Genomic DNA, 8,727 nt, shown 5'->3' with positions numbered 1-8,727 from the left:
CCTACCCTAACCCTCACCAACCCACCACTAATACTAACCCTACCCTAACCCTCACCAACCCGCCACTAGTACGAACCCTACCCTAACCCTCACCAACCCGCCACTAATTCTAACCCTACCCTAACCCTCACCAACCCGCCACTAGTACTAACCCTACCCTAACCCTCACCAACCCGCCACTAGTACTAACCCTACCCTAACGCTCACCAACCAGCCACTAGTACTAACCCTACCCTAACGCTCACCAACCAACCACTAGAACTAACCCTACCCTAACCCTAACCAACCAGCCACTAGTACTAATCCTACCCTAACGCTCACCAACCCGCCACTAGTACTAACCCTACCCTAACCCTCACCAACCAGCCACTAGTACTAACCCTACCCTAATGCTCACCAACTGAATCGATTGGCGGTGACCCGGGTCACCATCGTGACCCGGGGGTGCCAAATCCTCCATAACTCCGAAACCAGAAGGCCTATGAAGACGGGAGATGTCACTGAGCCCGATACGCACGCCAAATATGGAAATAAAAACACGCAAAACACCCATAAAAAATGGGGGCTGCTGGGGATTTGTGCGTGGCAATGGCTGTTTATTGCTTGTTTTGAAAGTACATCAGGACGCTGGTTAGGTCATTCCCCAGCACGTTCTGCTTCTTACGGGGGCGGCCACCCCCCTTGTCTTTGGTACAGCCGGCGGTCACGGTCGTGCTGGTGGGATCGACATCGTCGTCGTCCTCATCATCGCTCCCAGCGTCGCCCTCCGGCAGGACAGGCTGGTAGTACCAGCGGTGCTCCCAGAAAAAAAAACCTTAAACTCTGCCCGGCCCACCAATATTTTGCGGTGACCCGGGCTACCGCCAATCGATTCAACTACGCAACCGACCTAATCTTTGGTTCCCTCGATAAAGTCACGTAGGTAGAAAAAATAAAAGATCACGCCGTTTCGATCGCAACGCTGGCGACCGTCACCTGAAGACGATTGCTTGTTGTTCGCGATCGAAACCTCGTGATCTTTTATTGTTTCTACCCACGTGACTTTACCGAAAGAACCAAGGAGTATGGATTCCTGCGGTCACGAAAGCTTCAAATCAAGATTGAACCTCCCAACCGACCACGGGTTCTCGCCCTCCCACAGAGCCTATTGGGTGTGTGCGTACCAGGTATACGCCCAGGTATTTACGTGTTCGCAGGTGAATAACTATACAGGTGCGTGTCCAGGTGTGTGTCCAGGCGTGGCGTTGGCCACCCACCCCCTCGTGTGCCGTGCCAGCCTTCATAGGTGCTCGCTAACAGCACTTGCCCCTACAGTCTGTTACAGGTTACACCCTAGTTTAGCCAGGCGTAGAAGTGCGTGCACATGCGCTCGATTTTGTCGTGTTTAGTTTGTTGTCCTTCACTCCGGCACCCCGGATGAGCACGGCTGGCTACGAGCGGCGTGAAATAAGCTCAACGTAACGTACAAGACGTCCCATGGGGCTGTCGGGGGACCTGCCGCCGGCTGCCAGAGCCCTTCCACGCCTCACGTGGCCCCATGCCCCGCACCAGCGCCGTGGTGACGCTGCCGCCGCTTGTTGTTCCGCGTGACCTGCCGCGTGCCCTGCCGCGTGCCCTGCCACGTGGTGGGGTGGGCAGGGCGGGACCGGGGGTCATTAATCAACAGGGCACACGAATCACTCCCCCCCCCCCGCGCGCACCCCCCATGGGATATGCCAATGCAGCCAGATTAACTGACAGCCTCTAGTGCGTATGCATTAAAAAGAGAAGCCATCAGCAGTTCCTGAAGAACTACACTGTGCTCCTCTTGTCTTTGGTCACCATCAAAATAAAATGTAAGCCAAATGCGAGCGACTGGCAGCAGCGGCAATGAGACAGGCAACTGTGGACCGGTTTCGTCGTGATTAGGACTCATCAGCACGTCGCGTGCAGCAACTCCCTCCAACCATTGTATACCCCCCCCCCCCCCAAGTCCCCCACTCGAATCGTCATCACCATCGCCTGCTGTTGATTCGTGTGAGCAGTGCAGTGCCTGGCGGTGATTCCAGCGTCTCTCTCGGTAGCGGGGTTGGGGTGTGCGGGACAGCGACTCCACTCAGAATTTGCCCGCCCATGGCAGCAGTGTGTGGGGTGGGTCCGTTGGTTGGCGGGGGTCGTCACTGCTGTGGGTCGAGGTAGGGCAGGGGGTAGGGTGAGAGGAGGCAGAGGGGATACCAGAATCAGAATCAGTATTCATGCTGGAGGAATCCGATGAGCTATAAAGCTCTTTTTTCACAGATGTCCAGGAGGGACAGTGGTGCTGTGGCTGTGTTTGTCCGGAGTAAATAATAGGTGCTCGCTAACAGCACTCGCTTCGCGAAGAGGCTGCTGCAGACATCTGCGTGTCTCTGTAGGGACACGTGTCTGTCGGCGGGGAGCCGTGGCGCAGCGGTTAGCGCGCTGCGCTTGTTCACTCATACAGCTGAGGTCCGATGCCCGGGCACGGCCAACATCAGTGCCGAGTGACATCTGAACAAGCCGCCGGCACACATAGTCCCCCTCCCCCAACACTCACATTCACATTCACTATTGTTGACCATCGCGGTGAAGTATGTAAGGGAGGAGTGGAGAGGGATGGAGAGCGGAGGAGAAAAGCGAGAGGAGAGGTGAAGGGTGAGGAGAGGCAGACGTGAAGAGAGGCATGAACATTGAACACATTCTGACGAATGTGCAAAGGAGAGGAGATGAGAGAAGGGAGGTAAAAAGCAAAGGCGAGGCAAGGGTATGGGGAGGAGAGGGAGGTGGTGGTGGGAGGGGTGGATGGTGGGGGTCCAGGGGATGGGATGATGGGGGGGGGGGCGAGTTTTCTCGGGGGAGAGAGAGGGGATGGAGCGATCGATGCCGCTAAACAGCGGCGCACAAACACTGGGGTCGAACATTAACCCCGGGGGGTTACAGGTCACGCTAGCGGCACCTCCGCAGAGGTGCCCCCCATTTCCAGGGCCGTTCCCCGCTGCCCCGTTGCTCCCACACCAAATATTTCCTCTGCGGGTCACAAGAGGTCGGCGTTTGTCTCTACTGCATAATCATCATCAGCATCATCAGCGGCAGCCACGGTCAATTCCGCTGCTGGAGGGAGGCCTCCCAAGGCGGTCGCCGTGTCTCGACGATTCGCGCGACCCAGCAAGCTGTCTCCGCCTTGCGCACGAGCCGATCCCATCGCTCCGTCTCCAATTGTGGACGTACCATTCTGCGTGTTCCACCCCCTCCTAGCTGCGTGTTCCACCCACCTCTCAGCTGCGTGTTCCACCCACCTCCCAGCTGCGCATTCCACCCACCTACAAGCTGCGTGTTCCACCCACCTTACAGCTGCGTGTTCTACCCACCTTACAGCTGCGTGTTCTACCCACCTCTCAGCTGCGTGTTCCACCCACCTCCTAGCTGCGTCTTCCACCCACCTCCTTGCTGCGTGTTCCACCCCCTCCAAGCTGCGTGTTCCACCCACCTCCAAGCTGCGTGTTCCACCCACCTCCTTGCTGCGTGTTCCACCCACCTCCTTGCTGCGTGTTCCACCCACCTCCTTGCTGCGTGTTCCACCCACCTCCTTGCTGCGTGTTCCACCCACCTCCTTGCTGCGTGTTCCACCCACCTCCTTGCTGCGTGTTCCACCCACCTCCTTGCTGCGTGTTCCACCCACCTCCCAGCTTCTGTTTCCACCCACCTCCAAGCTGCGTGTTCCACCCACCTCCTTGCTGCGTGTTCCACCCACCTCCCAGCTTCTGTTTCCACCCACCTCCAAGCTGCGTGTTCCACCCACCTCCTAGCTGCGTCTTCCACCCACCTCCCATCTGCGTATTCCACCCACCTCCCAGCTGCGTGTTCCACTCACCTCCCAGCTGCGTGTTCCACCCACCTCCCAGCTGCGTGTTCCACCCACCTCCCAGCTGCTTGTTCCACCCAAACTCCCGGATGTATCTCAACAGTTCACGCAGGGTTTCCCAAACTCCAGTCCATTACCCAGCTCTGTCTTTCCGTGTTTATCAATTCACTGCCCCCTCCCCCATCATTCAAATACAAATTGACTGGTTCCACGCTGCACGTGCCCGATGATTGTTAAACACGCGCTAAGCAATTAACGATGTCTGCGTTAATAGAGCCGATTCAAAGTGGGATCTCAGTGTGCGTGTGTACACGTGTTTCATGTGTGTACACGTGTCCCGTGTGTGTGTGTGTACACGTCTTCCGTGTGTGTTTACACGTCTTCCGTGTGTGTGTACACGTGTTCTGTCTGTGTGTGTACACGTGTTCTGTGTGTACACGTGTTCCGTGTGTGTGTGTACACGTGTTCTGTCTGTCTGTATGTACACGTGTTCTGTGTGTGTACACGTGTTCCGTGTGTGTGTACACGTGTTCTGTCTGTGTGTGTGTGTACACGCGTTCCGTGTGTGTGAGTGCACGTGTTCTGCGTGTGTGTACACGCGGTGGTGATGGGTCGCGAGGACTGGAGTTTGGGAGTTAATGTGAAGTTAATGTGACGATGTCGAACTGGATGAGGAATAACTAGAGATCCCCTCTGGAGGGCATTTTGTCTCCTCTTCCACGACGTCTTTGAAGAGGTGGAAGCACCCACACTTTACCCCACCACACGCGGCGACCTGCCGATCGACAGACTGTGGGGGACTCACTTGGAGTACTTCGTGGTCGGAGGCAGGGCAGGCGGGGGTGGTGGCGGTCGGCTTAAGAAACCTCCACGCTTGTTTCAACTGCCGCTCCGGGAGGTCGACCTGGATAGCGCAGTGTGCTCAACATTCCGTGCTGGTACCATCCGATGTAATATCGTGTCATTCACCACCGAACAATATTCGTTTAAAGTATCAAAACCCTGAACCAGGTTTCGACATCATGGGTCTCATCAGCAGTGTCAGGCGTGGTTACACAAATTCAGCCTATTGGCTTTTTTTTTTGCGGACCAACATTAACCGAACAGCATTTTGTTTACGCAAGCGAACTCGGGAGCAGGTTTCGATCTGTTGGGCCTCATCGGCAGAGCCAGGCTTGGTAAACAAATGTTGTCGCATCGCCAGATATTATTGGCAGGAAGACTCCATATAAAATATGGAGGGGGTAGGGGGTATAGGGGGTGGGAGGTGGGGGGTAGGGGGGTGGGGGGTGGGGGGTAGGGGGTGGGGGGTGGGGGTGTCCCCCCCACCCAACCACCGATAAACCTAACAAAAGCAATCCGGTGCTTACGTAGGAGGCTCGTTCTCAATGGCGAATCGATGTAGGCAATAAGATGCATTGATTTTCTATTAGTCTGAAACGTAAATAGAATTTTACTTTATTAGGACTAGGCGGCTCTCTTAGCCCGTATAGATTCGGCCAATCAATTGCTCTTTACATAATAATACACTTTGATTGGAACGATGCGAGGGGCAATAGCCTACTCGACTGCCGCCCGTCATGGCACGGCCCAGCGCATCGCGACGAACGCACGCGAATTGCATTTACCGCGCCGCGGATGCTCGCATAATGCTATTTTATTATTAATTATCGGATTGAACTCTGCTCAGCTGCTCATGTATTTATTAACAATAGGGATTGTGTATACACTTGTTGACTTAGGACGTGGGTGCGTGGGTGGCAGGCGAGCAGGAAGAAGTGTCTTTGTTGATGGAGAGAAAATTCGTGCATAGAGACACATAGAACGTCTTACACAGGCCTGTGTATGATGGTGGTAGTGGCCTATGGGTGCTGTGTATGATGTATTTCTCATTGCAGGTATGTGTTTTAATATGTATACATATAAAAACATATACCTACAATGATAAATACATCTTAATAGGCATGTGTTTTAATATGTATACATATAAAAACACATACCGACAATGAGACCTCTATACCTATACATAAGGGGGCTCTCACCTGCATGGTTATGAACAATGTGTTATGGTGATGATTGATCACCTTTATATACAGCCATGTAAGAGCACATTGAGACCAGAGATGCCTGGAGTGTGCTGGTGGGTGGGTGGATTGTAAAGGTATGTGGTGGTAGTGGTGGTGGTAGTGGTATTAGTGGTGGTGGTAGTGGTGGTAGTGGTAGGGGTAGTGGTGGTAGTGGTGGTAGTGGTGGTAGTGGTGGTAGTGGTGGTGGTGGATGGTGGATTGTAAAGGTATGTGGTGGTAGTGGTGGTAATGGTGGTGGTGATAGTGGTGGTCGTGGCGGCGGGTGGATTGTAGGGGTATGTGGTGGTGGGTGAGTGGTGATGTCGACGCGAGTGTTGGGTGAGTGGTGATGTGCGCGCGTTAACGGATGTGTGGTGATGCTCTGGTGGTGGTTGTGTATGTTGGTATAAGTGGTTGTGGTGATGGTGGTTGTGGTGGTGGTGGTGGTGGTTGTGGTGGGCGTGGTTGAGTGAGACGCGCGCCCTCCCGCTCCTCCTCCGTCCCGTAATTCACTCCCCCGGCCCCGCCCCCAGCTCCCCCATTTATTTTCTGTGCGGAGTCATTGCGCTCTCATCAATCTAAGGCAATGTCAATACGTGGCTCTCCCATCCCCCCTCTCTCTCTCCTGCTCTCTCCCCTATCCTTCTCTCCCTCCCCATCTCCCTCCTCCCTCATCCTCAGTCTCCCTCTATCCATCTCCCTCCATCTCACCTCCCTCCCCACCTCCGCTCTCCCTCTGCATCTCCCTCTCTCCTGGTCCCGCACGTGTTTGTGCACATTCGTGCTGCCACTTCAAAGGGTTAAAGACGTGTGCCAGGTCAGATACAGATAGGCGGCCCCCTTATCTCGTCTCGCCGAGCAATGGGTGACAGCTGATAGCTGCCGATACCTGTTGCAGGTATCAGCTATCCGATTGACTTTCACGACATTCTCTGTTGCTCTGTCCCCCCGGGGATAACGCGCGCGCTGCGGTGGTTGTAGGTCGCCTCCCATCGAGTGGTTGCAGAGGCTGTTCCGCACGATGTCCGACGTTTCGCGCCACGTGCTGGAAGCTGTGAAGAAACACATCGGAGTGATGTGAACGGCACAACCGCGACTCCCTACACAGAGGTCTCCTCGTCCCGAGTCAAACATTCCGACGGTCTTGTAAATATAATTTAGAGTGCTCACCGAGGACGCCACGTGTATGTTACTACACGTGGCTGTAGGTGTGCACGCGACCCGAGTTTGATTCCCGCTCATCGGCCAACACCGGTGACGTTTAATTATCTGAACCCGGTCCAGGGCCTCCCGTAGGTCGACTCAGCCTCAAATGAGCAATCACCAAGCGCGATGTGTAAACATCGCCACTGGGAAGACAAAGACGGCAGGGCGTGTGCCGCGCCGGCCTTCATAGGTGCTTCTCGCGAACAGCACTTGCCCCAAACAGACGTGTGAGGGTTACACGGGGCGAACCTTTGTCTTTTGTTTTGTGCCCGTACCTGCGTGGGCAGCTGCCCCGGCAGCAGAGTGGAGGACGCACAGCCACAGGTGAGCGAGAGGGCACGGGGGGCTTTTGTGTCACCGCCTGGAGGAATCTCAGCCGCCCTCATTGTAGAAGCGCGATGGAGCTTGAACCGTGGATAATCGCCACAAAGGGGATACGCAGAGACGGTGGGAGGGGGCGTGGGAGGGGGGTTAACGTTGATCGAATTTGCTCCTGGAAACAAAACACACACACGAGCAAAAAAATAGTCCCACCCCGACGCGTCTCGCGAAACAAAACGAGGAGAAATTCCCTCCGCTGAGCGGCGGCGAAACCCGACCCGGGACGCCGCCGCCGCGGCCGCCGCCTCTCTGTGAGCGCGGCTCGACTTTGTCCGCGCGATTACCTCGCGGCCGAACCCACGATTTATCGGGCTCTGTGCGGGATAATGGCCCCCACGTGCAGACTAACGAGTGGCTTATCTTGCGTCTCGTTGTCTTGCCCTGGCTCTCTCGCTTATCGCCGGCGTCGCCTACAGCAGAACCTCCTCCCATCACCTCGTCGTGCTTCTCCCATCACCGTCTTCCTTCCATCCTCATCTTTCTCCTCCTCCTCCTCCTCCCATCATCCTCCTCCCATCACCCTCCTCTTCCCATCATCCTCCTCCCATCACCCTCCTCCCATCATCCTCCTCCCATCACCCTCCTCCTCCCATCATCCTCCTCCCATTATCCTTCTCCCATCATCATCATCATCCTCCTCCCATCCTTCTTCCATCACCCTCCTCATCCCATCATCATCCTTTTGACATCAACTCTATCATTTCTCACCATGATTTAAGTCGGATACCCATAAAGGGGAATTCGCTCCGTATCTCCCACGCAATCCAACGCGGTTCAACCACGGACTAACACACCACACTCACAAAACACTCACAACCCCAAAGCAAAACATGGGCCGACTGAACAAGAACGTCAGTTACACTGCAGGTGCTGGGTGGATTGTTCCGTCGCAGGGACGTGAGAGGGCGTGTGGCGGCGCCTCGGGCAGGAGGCATTCATCCAGCAGTGGAGTAACCATGGCTGCTGATAATGAAGAACCTAGAACAAGAGGAATCTAAACACGACACTCACACACACGTGTGTGGGAAACCGTTTGATAAATGAGCACGGATTATGATCATCGTTATTGCTATACAGGGCCTATGGTAATCGATATGAGGATCCGGTGACGTATTACGATCGCGGGGCTACCGAGGTAAATCAGCCCTAAGCGCCAGGTGATTGGGAAGATGACACATGATGGCGCGGTGGGGTTGGGAGAGAGAGGGACTCGCC

General features: G+C 55.2%; 1 long non-coding RNA gene across 6 annotated transcripts; it reads right to left on the bottom strand.

Annotated features, from left to right (window-relative positions):
• Positions 1–569: 569 nt before the first annotated feature.
• LOC142925646 (uncharacterized) lies at positions 570–7,959 on the bottom strand. 6 transcript variants are annotated; one of them, XR_012942599.1, is made up of 6 exons: positions 7,666–7,959; positions 7,407–7,535; positions 6,815–6,977; positions 4,665–4,763; positions 1,996–2,162; positions 570–1,615 (listed from the first exon to the last, which is right to left on the bottom strand). It is a non-coding gene; the product is annotated as an uncharacterized LOC142925646 (long non-coding RNA). The 6 variants fall into 6 exon arrangements; XR_012942598.1 differs by having other exon boundaries at positions 7,407–7,956; XR_012942602.1 differs by lacking the exons at positions 4,665–4,763; positions 6,815–6,977; positions 7,407–7,535; positions 7,666–7,959 and adding an exon at positions 3,845–4,022.
• Positions 7,960–8,727: the final 768 nt, after the last annotated feature.

The sequence above is a fragment of the Petromyzon marinus genome, chromosome 22 (genome assembly GCF_048934315.1).
Source record: "Petromyzon marinus isolate PM22_M1 ecotype Great Lakes invasive population chromosome 22, UKy_Petmar_22M1.pri1.0, whole genome shotgun sequence".
Taxonomy (NCBI): domain Eukaryota; kingdom Metazoa; phylum Chordata; class Hyperoartia; order Petromyzontiformes; family Petromyzontidae; genus Petromyzon; species Petromyzon marinus.
This window is presented reverse-complemented; position numbering and strand designations above follow the sequence as displayed.